The sequence below is a fragment of the Anabrus simplex genome, chromosome 2, assembly GCF_040414725.1.
Source record: "Anabrus simplex isolate iqAnaSimp1 chromosome 2, ASM4041472v1, whole genome shotgun sequence".
NCBI classification, from domain to species: Eukaryota; Metazoa; Arthropoda; class Insecta; order Orthoptera; family Tettigoniidae; genus Anabrus; species Anabrus simplex.
Window position 1 is genome coordinate 774945924 of NC_090266.1, and position 14919 is coordinate 774960842.

The 14919-nt window shown below is 42.7% G+C and overlaps 1 protein-coding gene across 1 annotated transcript in view; it reads right to left on the reverse strand.

Moving 5' to 3' along the window:
* LOC136864456 (inositol hexakisphosphate kinase 1) overlaps nucleotides 1-14919 on the reverse strand; it is a 181960-nt gene that overhangs the window by 138647 nt on the left and 28394 nt on the right. The window lies entirely within an intron of this gene.

Here is a 14919-nt window from a genome sequence, read left to right on the forward strand (position 1 = left end):
GAATACTCGCAAATCCTTCCTTAGTGAGCACCTACACCCTAATATAAATGTATCCTCAAAATGTCAGTCGGTCGGTCGGTCGGTCCGTCGGTCCGTCAGTCAGTCAGTCAGTCAGTATAGACCAGGAGTATAGCTTATGATGTTCCCTTTCAACAATCAGTCTGGTGCTTGTGTCCTTATCAGATGCAAGCAACTTACGAAGAACATAGGGGTGTGTCTCATATAGATATATATATATTTATCTCCATCTTCTAGCTTCCCTTCTTTTGTCAATAATTTACTTCAAAATTATTTCCATTTGAGACATTCACTTCAAACCAAATTAAACAATAGATCACTACACCTGACGAAAAGGAATAACTATTCAAATTACAAATGTTCCCCTTCAAGCTACATAAAAGTCATTACCCACATTATATTGAACAAACATAAATTATAAATCAAGTTGCTCGTCTATACAGATAGGGATGCCAACTCCCAAATCAATTCGGGAACATTTGGCTGCTATAGGAGTGATGACATAGTTCGGCATCAACCACAGCAGTTTTGATGTGTCATTTATTTTCAAGTTTGATGATGATGATGCTTGTTGTTTAAAGGGGCCTGACATCGAAGGTCATCAGCCCCTAATGGTACGAGACGGATGACATGAGACGATAAATAAAATTAAAAGTTAAAAGATTAAAATGCATCCACTGACTACAGTTTAAAAGAAATGGTGATGAAAACATGATGAGATTAAAACAATCAGTGGATCTAATTCGCAATGCCTTATTTCTAACAAAAGGATAGAAAATAGAGGTGATAATGGAATAAGGCATTGCCTGGACAGTCAGATATATATACATATAATTCATGGGATGAGTTAAAATAACACATTCAAATACACAACATGAACTAAAATAGAGTCAATGGGATAAAAGCGCAGTTGACAAAAAATGCACTGAGACAAGAACAATATTACACACGAGAAAAAAGACCACTGTCCCTCATAAAACGGATGACAAGGTTTGCGGACTGCTCATCATCGCGGAGGATGAGGGAGATGGTACGCGGGAGTTTTAGACTACAGCGCAGATCGACCAGGTCCATGCACTCCATAAGGATGTGTACCACGGTAAGATGATCACCGTAAGTACACCCTGGAGGGGGTTCTCCTTTCAATAAATGGGAGTGCGTCAGGATACTGTGGCCGATCCAAAGATGACATAATATCACTGCTTCTCTCCGAGAAGCCCAAAGGGAAGTCCTCCATACCTTCGTTGTACCTTTTATCGCTCTCAGCTTATTTGGAAGAGGAGTGGCCTGTCACTCCATCTCCCGATGGGACATAACCAGATGTCTCAGCTGAGAGCGGATATCACTTGCTGGAACCTTGTACGGCAATGGGGGCAGCGTTACTGCCTCCTTGGCAGCCTGATCTGCTAACTAGTTTCCCTCCACACCCATGTGGCTTGGGAGCCAAAGAAACGTGATTCTGGTACCGGCATCCGAACACCCGGCCAGCAGGTCCTGGATCCGCTGCATCAGAGGCTGCCGAGGGAAACAGGTATCAATAGACTGTAGAGAACTCAAGGAGTCAGTACACACAAGAAAGTGTCGGCGCTCATCGGACAGTGCGTACCGCAGAGCTTCACAGATAGCATAGAGCTCTGCTGTGTACACACTACAGGTTTCCGGGAAAACAAAACGAAACCTATCAGTGTCGACAACGAATGCACAGCCCACTTTAGTGTCTGTTCTCGAGCCATCCGTGTAAACGACAACTGAGCCTGGACTATTCCAACAACGGACAGAAAGAGCCTCCGATAAATCGAAGGGTCCGTGTTTTCCTTCGGGCCAGTGTGCAGATCCAGGATTATTTCAGGACGTCGTACTACCCACGGAGGTACCCCACTTGGTTGTCTGACAAGGCAAGGAACCGAAGGTACGTGAAACAATCTGTGACTGCTATCCAAGCGTATTCCAAACGGCCGTGTTGCTCAAGGACAAGCAGCGTACAGCAAACGGTTGCCATTGTTGAATACGTAAGGATAGCTTGGATAAAGTGGCATCTGTCGCAAAATAGCAGCATACGAAAGAAGCATCTGCTGGTGCCTCAGGTGTAAAGGCGGTACACCAGACTCAGCGAGCAGGCTAGCTATGGGGCTTGTACGAAAAGCTCCCGTCGCCAACTTAACCCCGCTGTAGTGGATGCTGTTCAGCTTCGCAAGCACACTTGGTCTTGCTCAGCCATACGCTTCACTGCCGTAGTCTAGGCGGGATAAAATATGTGCCCTATAGAATCGTAGGAGCACCGTGTGGTCAGCACCCCAATTAGTACTGCTAAGAAACTTCATGATATTCAGCTTCTTAGTGCATTGCACTTTTAACTGCCGCACATGTGGCTCCCACAATAATTTGCCATCGAAAAGGAGCCCAAGAAATCGGTGTCAAAAACGGGAAGAACGACATATCCTAAGTATAGCTCAGGTTGTGGGTGAAGAGTACGGAGCCGACAAAAGTGGACAACAGAGGACTTTGCGGTGGAAAACCGAAAGCCATATTCTAAGGTCCACTATTCCACTCTCCGAATAGCTTGCTGTAACTGTCGCTCTGCGACTGCCATATTACGTGAGCTATAGTGCAGAGCAAAATAGTCTACATATAACGACGGTATTACTGCTGAACCAGCAGCAGCAAAAATACCGTTTATGGCAATCGCAAACAGAGTGACACTAAGGACAGATCCCTGTAGAACCCCATATTCCTGAACGTGGTATTGCGAATATGTCCTCCCTACTCAGACACGGAATAGATGGAGGGACAAAAAATTTGCAATAAATACCGGCAAGTAACCTCAGAATCACCACTGATACAGGATTGAAAGGATACCATATCGCCATGTAGTGTCATAGGCCTTTTCTAAGTCAAAGAAAACAGCTACCAAATGCTGTTTGCGGAGAAATCCATCCTGGATAGAGCTCTCCAGGCGTACCAAGTGGTCAGTGGTCGAGCGAGCGGATCGAAAACCACATTGGTACTCGGACAAGTGTCCTCATTTCTCCAGACACCACACAAGTCGGCGCTCAAATTGCTTACACAGGCAGTTTGCAAGACAAATCGGTCTGTAACTTCCTGCATACTTAGGATCTTTGTCAGGCTTGAGGACAGGAATGACTATGCCCTCTCGCCACTGAGACAGAAACTCACCCTCTGTCCAGATTCGGTTGAACACACGAAGGAGATATAGTAGACTATCCTCACTAAGGTGTTTCAACATCTGGTTATGGATATTGTCTGGTCCAGGAGACGTGTCCTTGCAAAGCGCTAAGGCGCTGCGGATTTCCCACTCCGTAAAAGGCACGTTGTAGTCCTCTGAAGCTTGAGTGGCAAAACTAAGTTGATGACGTTCTGCCTCCTGCTTCAGAGCGAGGATATCACGATGGTAATTCCCGGAGCAAGATGCACCCGCGAAATGACTAGCTACATGGTTTGGAATCGAGAGTAGTTCAGTGACGACACTGCCTGCTGGTACAGAAGAGATCCTTGGATACCCGAAATACGTCGAAGTTTAGTCCACACTTGAGATGATGGAGTATGTGACATCATAGATGACACATATCTCTCCCACAAAGCTTGCTTTCTTTGGCGAATAAGAACTCGCGCCTTAGTGCGGAGTTTCTTAAATATTACCAAGTTCGCCCAGTAGGCTGTCTGCGGTAACGTTTATGAGTGCGACGGCGTTCTTTGATAGCTGCTATTTCTTCGTTCCACCAAGGAAGAGTTTTCAGCGAGGAGTCCCTGAGAAGGACGGAATGGACTCCTCAGCAGCAGCAAGAATAACTTGGGTAATGTAAGTTATTTCCTCACCGACGGTCTGCCTGATATCGTCGTTAACCCCTCAGCGCCGACCTCTATACGTGGTATACACCCCCTTTTCTTCCGTAGCCGCCGACCTCTATACGTGGTATAGACCCATACAGGGTTTCGCATTTACGGCTATAGCGCAAAGAGTTTTGGTGTTAAGGATATGCAAATTGTTTTGTTTCCAAGAAGACATTTTCGGGTTTATCAGTGTTCTAAATAAGAATTGAAAGTCGTTAAAGTGTAGTTGCTTTTGCAAGGATAACTATTTGTCAATTATGTCTGAGCACCAATCCCTGCTTTTTTAATAGTCCGTTTGCTTCATTCTTTCCCACAGAATAAAATAAAGAAATGATGATCTGAGAAGTTAGTCTTTTCGTGTGATGTTCTTTGCTCTAATTTTGTATTAAGAGTGCGGTTTATTTATTATATTTGTCTTTATTTCTCAGCTTGTAGTCTTTTCGTAACTCTCCACGAGTGCTCTGTGTAGGCATCAGTTAATGCTGCTTTCTGTCATGCGACACGAGAAGCAGTTGTGCATGGTATATATCTCGTTTGAAAGACGATGTATCGACCCTTTAATCTGAAATATGTATTGAGTTGGTTTGATTCGTCATAAATGTTATTCCCCTCATTCAGTTTCGTCCTGCCGCTTTTGGTCCCGCTGCAGCTTCATCAGCTTGTGTGACGCACCGCGCTCAATGGCTAGCTCCTGCTGAGAGTAACGTGCTTGAAATATTGTATAATTCAAATGAAAGTTTAGTCGGAAGTAGTAGTGGCAGTATTAGCAGTAGTGATAATGAAATAGATGATGTGGCTGTGGACGATGCAGTGGTAAATGATGAGAGTGATGATGAGGAGGAACCAGTACTTGGAAATTTTGTGTAGGAGACTATTGATACGCATACAGGTCAAAGGGAAGTTTTCAACAGTGAATTATGATTCCTAGATTCTCCAATAATATTTAGACAAGTCACAGGGACAAACATTGAGCAGTTATCTTATCAGTTTCAGCTGATGGAAGGTTTGTTTACATAGTACAAAATATGCTTCTCGGGCAGGAAACGAAATATTCAAGGCCGGCGCGCATCAGATAATACAGTTCCAAGGTTGCAGGAAATACGTTTTATCAGGAAATTAGCACCCAAGAGTAAGAAATACAAACCTCAGAGACGTTGTATCGTATGTTCAAAACACGGCGAAGATTAGACGTCCGTGTACTGCTGCCAGGAGTGTGACTTGGGTGTCTGTCTCGAAGAGTGCTCCGAACTCTATCATGTGGAACTAAATTACTAAGGAAATGTGAAACAATTATGTAATTGCCTGCATGTACTTAGTTCTGTCATAAGGAATTCCAAATTTCGTGAATATCGGGCTACTCTTATGCTTGTAGTAACGCTTGTAGTGAATCAATGTATTTCAGTCGCGCGTAGTTGAAATCTCATCCGGCCGCGGGGTAGGAAGCTCCTTAAATGGCTGCAACGCTCAGGGGTTAAAGACAGCTAGTGATGTGTACTTTGGCCAATCAACATGTTTAAGAATCCACCGAGGGGGAGCCTCGACAGAGTTTTGTTTGAACAAAGTAAGGATGTTGGGAAAATGGTCACTGTCACAGAGATCATCATGTGTATTCCACCGAAACAGCGGAACAAACATTTGGCTGCATAGACTTACGTTTATACGAGAATATGTGAAGTAACGTACACTGAAGTGAGTTGGTTCCCCTGTGTTCAAAATACTTAAATCCAACTCTGTTACCCATCTTTCCAGCTCTCGTACCCGGGGGCAAAGTGTCTCAGAGCCCCAAATGGGGTGATGGGCATTAAAATTGACCAATAAGAGGAAGGGAGGTGGAAGCTGTTCTATAAGATCAGTGACATCATTTATGTTAAGAGGCTGGCCTGGTGGAAAATAAACGTTACAAACTGTTGCTATGACAGGCAGCGGTACCCGCACCACAATTGCTTCCGGTGGGGTCCTAGGAGGAACGTCTTCACTATAAGTATCAGAATGGACAAAAATACCCATGCCACCAGCCACCCAGTGGGCATAATATCGTTCTGTCGAGTATAGTCTGAAATTTTTCAAGACCATATGATGACCTGGTCTGAAGCTTGTCTCCTGAATACAGACTATACTCGCTGCATACTCACTAATGAGCAGACGTAGTTCAGCAAGATGCCGGTCATAACCGTTACAATTCCACTGTAACAGTGCCATAGTGTGGGTGTGGACTTCTGAGGTTTAGGTTAGAAGCAGCGTAATGCTACCTAACCTACACTCACATCCCCATCCGAAGATGGAGATAAATGCTCCATGTGCATCACCTCGTCACCAGACAAGATGATGCATGCCTTGAATTTCTTCAACGTAGTCCGGGGGCAGGGTTTCTTCCTACGAGGGGAGTGGGCAGGTTTTCCAGGAGGAAAAGGAAAACCTGCTGGCGCAGAATCAGACCCTCCGGATGGAGGGCGCGAGGCCCCAATTGTAGGAGAAGTGGAAGAACGCCTGGTAAGGGCGCTCTTCTTCCCCGCCATCGATTCTTGTTAAGACGGGCTGGGAGGTGATTTCCAAGCCCTGGTCGACGACGCTGACTCCGCCAGCTTAGGCGCGGTTTTTGCCGACCTTGGGAGGGAAGGAGACGTTGTCTTCTTCCCCTGTTGTGCTGGCGTAGGTTTCTTTTTTGCTATTTGCTTTACGCCGCACCGACACAGATATGTCTTATGGCAACAAACGTAGGTTTCTTAGCCGGCACAGACTTATTGGTGGTCGAAGGCTGGGATGGACCCGCCTTCAAGCTCGTTCTCTTTGTGGCGTTGCTCACAGGAGCAACTGCCGCCTTGGGCACAGCGATCTTCTGCAAAGGTGTTCCGATTGAAAATGAGGAACCTGGGAGAGACTGTGCTATCAAGTCTAGTGTCTTGGCCGGTGCATTCAGAAAATTAAACTTACGGCGCGCTTCCTGGTAGGAATGACCATCCAGGGTCTTGATCTCCTGGATCTTCCTTGTAACCCGTAGTGGGTGACATGGTACCTGAGCTGCAAGAAAACATTTAAGTTTTTATTCTGGAGGAATAGAACTATTGGATAGCGATCTCAAGAGTGTTTTCTATACATCAAGAAATTGTAATTTTATTTTGTTTTCTCGGTGAAAATGTTTTGTGTATTTCGAGAAACTGTTTTTCTCTCTTGGCAAAGACTATTCAAAAATTATTTTGAAAGAAAATTGTTTAGAAACAAACTGTTTGGACATTTGAAGGAAAAATGTGTTGTTATGTTTTGTGTATCCCAAGAAAGTTATGTTCTTTTTTTTCTAGGCCAAAAGATTATTGGATAAGACTGTTAAAGAACTTTTAGTTTAAAAATGCCTCAAGATATTTAAGACATTTATTTGATTGTTTCAATTATTCCAGTGATAACTAGAAAACTTGAAGATTGTATAATTTGGTCTTGCTGATTTTATGTTTTAAAATTTTGGTCCAGTTTAAAAATGAACTCCCTATACCAACACGTGTAAGAAATTGATGGTTCAATTGTTGCGTCAGCAATTTCTTCATGGCTTGTCGTTTGTTTGATGCCCATATAAGGTTAGGGTTTTTGTAATTGGTTGTAATGAAAATGAAATGGCGTATGGCTTTTAGTGCCGGGAGTGTCCGAAGACATGTTCGGCTCGCCAGGTGCAGGTCTTTCGAGTTGACTGCCGTAGGCGACCTGCGCGTCATGATGAGGATGAAATGATGATGAAGACAACACATACACCCAGCCCCCGTGCCATTGGAATTAACCAATTAAAGTTAAAATCCCCGACCCGGCCGGGAATCGAACCCGGGACCCTCTGAACCGAAGGCCAGTACGCTGACCGTTCAGCCAACGAGTCGGACTGTAATTGGTTGTAATTAGAAGTGTTCTAATTGGTTTAACATGGAGGTGTTTTCCGATTGGCGGTTTGATATCGAACGATTTCCGGTATGATGTGAGGTACACGTGTGCTACCGTTTTCTTGAGGTCTTTCGTTTTCGATCTTTGAAGAGGTCGGACGCGCGGTGTGTGCGGTCCGGGCCTACTGGGCCAACCTACCCTAAGGTAAGCACGTTTAATTATCTTAAAATTATGTAATATGCGATTTTGTTTTTTTTTTTTCTTTCTAAATTTACCTTTTGTGTGTTTCGGCCTTTCTTCTTAAATTTCGCGAAATGTAAATGTTTTTATCCTGCCAGGAAATCACCTCAGATCTTAGTTTGGGCTATTTCATTTATGCCTCTGTGTTACACGAGGCCACCTTTTGTTTGGAGGTTTCCTTGTTTTAAAATTTCTTTTATCTTTTTGTTGCAATGTGTTAATTTTCCGTCAGGTTGCCTCCAGTAGCTCTGTATAAAGAAATTACGAGAAAAGTTTGTAGTCGTCCTATGATGGACCATCCAGAAGATTGTTTGTTATATCCTATCTGGTTTATTGTTCAAGATTCAAGTTGCAGTTGTATTTCTGTTCCTTTTTCACGAACTGTTTTCTATAGGTTTCTGTTCTTTCCTTTTCTTTGTTTTTCTAATTATATTTTATACGAAGGGTATGGGCGAGTACGTTCTTTTCCTTACAACATCCTATGATCTTACTGCCTCATAGTGTCCAAGTCCGCTTTCCACACTATTCCTGTCTGTAGTTGTGATTTTGACCTTTAAGCTTTGAGTAGCCTACCCGCATCTTTTATTTTATTTACGATTTTATTTTTACTGTATGTAGCCAACCTTATCCTTGCTTCCGTTGTGTTTTGATAACTTGCGTGATACCGTTAATACCGTATTGCTGGTATTGGAATGATTGTGATGTTTATCTTTATTATTGTTATTATTACTTCGACGTTCACATTTTATGCATCTTTTTGGCCACATTTATCAATCACGGCTACATTTGTCATTCACGGCTACATTCTTCTCACTCAGATAGGACGGACAGGTCCGATCTCGAGGAGAATGAAGACCAGAGCAGTTAGTGCACTTGTACGGAGTTGTGCACTCCTCCGCACCGTGAGCTACTCTTCCACATGTACCACACACAGACTGATTTGAACTACGAAATACCATGTGTCCGAATCTCTGGCATTGATAGCATCGTATACGAGGCGGATGTACAGTCTCACATTGCAACGATAGGTTGTTATCTTGACTTTCTCTGGCAACAATGAAAATTTGAAGAAGACCATGAACGCACCCATGGCAACGTCTTCACCGTTAACTTTGCGTGTGATACGCCGGACGTGGGTAACGCCACGGTGTTTCATGTCTTCCATCAATTCATCGCCAGTGTTCAGAACGAGATCACAGTGGAAAATAACTCCACGAACCATATTCAAGGTTTCGTGCTCTTCCACTTTGACGGGGATGTCGCCAAAGTGGTGGCACTTAAGCAACCGATCTACTTGGAGTGCAGTGCTTGTCTTTAGAAGCAAACCACTATTGCGCATTTTCTTAAGGTCCTCAAGTTCACCGTATACACCTTTGATGTGTCGACTGAAAATAATGGATTTAACCAGGTTGAAGTCATGCCCATCGGTTCTGGTAGCAACCAGGAACCTAGGGAAGCTGGAACCCAGACTAATACACTGCACTTTTTCCCAAGGGGTTGCCCTCCTTAGGGAATAAAAAATTGAAGACTTGGGTAGCGAACTACCCGAGGTGGCAGGTGGAAGTGGTTTTGACGCCATGCCCGAAATCATCCTCCCTGAATGCCACCCACTCCGAACAGGGGTCTCTGTAGCCGAACCAAGCAGCCAAGGCAATACCCGCCTGGTCATAGCCGGTACTGCCCGGGGTCCGATGTTGGACGATGCCTAATATGGGAGGACTGAAGCAATGAGCACAACTATTAGCAAGATGGCGGAAGAAGCTGGAAGTGAGTTAGTGACTGTTGTACGAAATCATTTAGAAAAAGTGAAACAAGCGTTAAACTCAAGAAGCAACATGGATAGAACATTAAAGGAAGAGGCAATAAAATCGGTGAGATGAACGATCTATTAAATAGAATTAGTGGCAGGTTTTCGGGCTTGGAACTCACAATAAAGAAAGTTATAACAACGGAAGACAGAAGCACTCCACGCTTGTATAGTGAACAAACAGCGCATTCCTCGGTGGACAGAGGAGCTATCACGCCCAGGCAAACCCACTACTCAGCCCCTCTGCGACACATAGCGGCCCCATCCAGCAAGCATCTGCTTCCCTCATCATAAAACCGGTCGACCCAAGCATGAATGGACATGAAATAAAACAGCTGATTACGGAATCCGTAGACCCCAAGGCACTGAAAATTGGTATTCACAGGATGAAAAATTTAGCAAACAATAAGCTGCTACTCGGGTGCAACAATAATTCGGATTGTGAAGTTTTAGAAATGGAATTTTAAAAAATTAAGTACAGTCTCTGTAGAACACCCGAAGAAGAAACTTCCAACATACTCCTAAAATTCGTCCCCAATAATATAGACGACTCCGAAATAAAAGACATCATCATTCAACAGAACAACTTGACTCACCTTAAAGAACCAACACTGAAAACAAGATTTACGAAAGCAAAATTTGACGACTCCAGGCATATCTTTGCTGAAGTGAGCCCGGATTTAAGGAGAGAATTGATTGCACTCCAAGGAATCAAACTAATCTGGACCATGTGCAGAGTTGAAGACTTCATAATGGTCACTAGATGCTTTAAATGCTTAGGATTTGGACACACTTCTAAATTCTGCTCCAACCAGCAAAAGTGTTCAAAATGTGGTCGTGACCATCACTGGAAAGATTGTGATAACCCACGAATTCAACGCTGTGCTAACTGCGCCAGAGCCAATTCATTCGTACAAAACAACAGCAAGAAGCTCGACATAAACCACAGCGCCTTTAACCAAGAATGCCCCAGAATTCAAAGAATAAAGTCAATAATTAGCAGCAAGACCCAACTTCTAACATGGATACTCTTGTATGTGCACAATTAAATACTCATCACTGCAAAGCTGCTATGGCGCCTTTATCATTATTTTTAAATCACAACAATGTTGACATATTATTCAACCAAGAACCCTATTGTTATAATGGAATACCCTGCTTTATTCCTTCAAATTACACATCCTACTACATCACGTCTGGTAACGACCCTAGAGCCTGCATTCTCGTCAAAAGCAACATCTCACATAATTTTATTCTACTTCACAGTTTCTCCACTGCTGATAATGTTATCATTGCTTTGTCAGGCAATCAAGATATTTACATAGCCAGTTTATATCTACCTCCGTATGATACAATACAGCAAGATCTTTCACCCATACAAGTGTTCCTGAATTCCATGCGCCCAACTAACTTCATCTGGGGTCTAGACTCCAACTGTTCAGCCCAATCACAGACACTAGGGGCAGAATACTTGTGGAATTTCTTTCTGCGAACAGTCTGATCACAGTAAATGAAAAGGATGGTCCCACATTCTCTGGTACTCAGGGGGATAGCTGGATTGATATAACTGTCACATCTACCAACTTAGCCCAGAGAATTCTGAACTGGCACGTCAGTGAAGAAGACACTCCATCAGATCATAACCTTTTTTCCTTCGAATTATCTACTCACACTTCCTCTAGAAACTTAATTTGTCAAGACAGCAACTCTACTAGACAATTCGCCACGCAAGCAGGAAACTGGAAATTATTCCAACATAAATCAGTAAAATTGGCAATCTATGGATGATGCAATTAATTAATGTTAACACAAGAACACACCTGGAAGACACTCTAGCATCCATATGGCAACAACTTAATGAAATAAATAAAATCTGTTTCCCACCTTTCTTACCAACAAATAATTTCAAGTGTTTGTGGTCTCCCCAGTTAAATGCCCTCAGGAAACAAGTTAATGCAGCTTAAAGAAGACTGAAGAAAAGTAGAAACCCAACACTTAAAATTATCTATGAAAATAAATTTAAAACCCTCAGAAACCTATACAAATTGGAGTTAATTAAAGCGAAATGTGAATCCTGGAAACAATTCTGTACAAAGAACATCAAAGAATCTCCTTGGAAAATTTACAAGGGTAGTAAAACAGGCTTTACCAAACGTATGTCTTCAACTATTTTAACCCTAAGAGATGGATCCTCAACCTCGTCAGAGATACACACAGCAAAGGCACTGCTCGAAAAATTCTTCCCGGATGATGTCTCAGATTCTGATAATGATGAACAACAGAACATCAGATTGATAAACTCGAACTTTAGGGCCCCTAACACACAACTGAAACTCGAATTTGCAGACCAAGAAGTAGAGGATATTATAACCAAAATTAACGATAAAAAGTGCCCAGGACCTGATGGAATTGATGGAGCAATAGTTAAAAGTATACACAATACCCTACCAAATTTTTGGAAAACTATTTTCAATAATTGCTTGCATTTCGGATGCTTCCCTAAAATATGGAAAAACGCCAATGTAATAACAATTCCTAAACCAGACAGAAGAAAACTGCAGTCAGTAGCAGGATACTGAGGAATCAGCTTACCATCAATCCCTAGTAAATGTCTGGAAAAACTAACTATGGAGAGGTTAAACTACTTTCTTCAAGCCAACGGGCAGGTACCACCACAACAATACGAATTCATAGCAGGAAGATCCACTACAGATGCAATAAAAGCAGTGTCAGATTTTGTTCACCAGTGTAAAAGACTTGGAGTGAAAAGCTGTCTTCTTGCTCTAGATTTTGTACGTGCTTTCGACAATGCATGGCACCCTAGTATTCTAGCTCGCTTACAGGAACAAAACTGCCCTTCAAACATTTTTAACATCATTAAGGACTTCTTACAAGATCGCACAGCCAACTTCATCCTGGGAAAGACTTCAACCTCAAAAGCTATCACCAAAGGATGCCCCCAAGGTTCGGTCGCTGGTCCCACTCTATGGAACGTCATCATTAGCGGCTTAAATCGTACAGCTATCAAATGAGCCCGATCTGTATATAGTTGTTCATGCTGATGATGTTATGCTCATGTTCAGAGGTCCTTCTCATTCTCATATCCTTTCCACGCTTCAGACAGCCCTCGAAATTGTGCGGGATTGGTGCAAGAAACACAAACTTGAAATATCTAAGGAAAAGTCAGCACTAATGCCAATGCATATCAGGAAGAAGGAAGAATATATCAGTCATCCTTCAGTTACAGCTTGGGATCTCAATGTTGTGTCAAGAATGAAGTATTTGGGAGTAATGCTGGACAACAAAATAGACTGGTACCCGCACATGCAACACCAGGACATTAAAATAATGCAAATCCGGAACAACTTAGTCAGATGTTCCAAAGCGACTTGGGGCATGTCTTATCATTTGATGACGATAAGAAAATGCTATTCTACCCGTCATATTGTATGCCACAGAAGTTGAAATTGCAACAAATAGAAAAATATTTTCTGATATTTGCAACAAAGGCATACAGAACAGTCTCCAACAATGCTTTGCAAGCTATAGCCTGCACAATGCCTATAGATGCAGCCATTCTTTTACATAACGACATCAAAGCCATCTCCAGAGGTCAACCCACAAACGCAGTAGTTCCTTCACTGAAAGAAACTGAAATCCAAGAAGAAACCATCCTAGAGATAATCATATAAACATAAATACTTCAGGAGCTGTAGATAAACCAGACGTCCTCATCTTCACAGACTGATCGAAAATGCAAAACCATGTCGGAGCAGGAATGGTAGTCGAGAAAAACTTGAAGGAAATCTTCATTGAAATAAAAAGGTTAGATATCAATTGCACGGTATTCCAAGCCGAACTATTGGGCATCATCATGGCTGTGGAATGGATAGAACTACATAAAAACTATACTTCAACTTATGCTATTCATGTTGACTCAAAAGCTGCAATTTTTGCCGTAGCTAATAAGAAAACTACCCATCCTCTCGCCACTCAAATCAGAGACAAGCTTATTACCCTCAACAAAACGAACAAGATTACTCTTCACTGGATTAAAGGACACACAGGACTTCAGGGGAACAAGAGAGCTGACTATCCTGCCGGGATTGCTGTCAGCTATAAATCTACAATAGACTACAAATCACCACCTCTAAATTATGCCAAACAAGTATTAACTGAATACTATAAAACAATTTGGAACTTCATATATATACCAGCTCCGAACAGTCCTTCCATACAAAATTATTCATTCCTAATAAACCACACAGACTGTCCTCATCTATCTGGCCCAACTTCATAACCACCCAGTTTATTACAAATCATGGTTGCTTTAAATCCTACCTCCATAAAATGAACATAATGGATTCACAACTCTGCAGCTGCCCAGAAAAATCTTCACAGACTGCTCGACACCTGTTGACTGAATGCACCACGTACTCAAGAGAATGACCAGCTGTGCTACGATCAACTCCCCTGCCAACGATTCTGAAATACCACTGGAACACTGTCGAAGTAACAGAATTCCTCAAGAAAATCTTCCATTCACTTCAATAATTTATCCATATGTTGTTATCATAACTGTAAATATCCCGTGATATACCTGTAGGTGAAACACGGGTTGTAAATATATTAGCTAAATAAAAATTAAAAAGCAATGAGCACGAGGACTTCCTTCCTCCAGTTACCCACAACAGCATGTACCCCATAGTGTATACAGAGCACTAAATATAGATAAAAATAAATAAAAATTATTAATAAGAATATGTCCTTCTGGCATTCAGCTGTGCGGGGACCTGTGTTGTCAGGCGGATACTACTGCCCGGGTACGTGACACTCCCACCCGCTGCTTCCTGGGTGGTTACTGACACGGGCTTTCGAGCATAGTCGCACATGTAGGAGGTCCATCTCCGAGCAGCATGCACATGAAAACTTTTGAAATGGTCTACAACTGACCCTCGAAAATACAATAAAAAATAAAGAGGGGACCATGGCCACATGACCCTTTTAGTTGCCTTCTATGACAGGCAGGGATTACCTGTTTATGTATTCAGCCTCTCCCATCCACAGGAGGTCCAACACATTATACCAAACCGCAATCCCTGTCCGCGCCTAGGTCGCCCCTTTAGGTCACCTCTTACGACAGACAG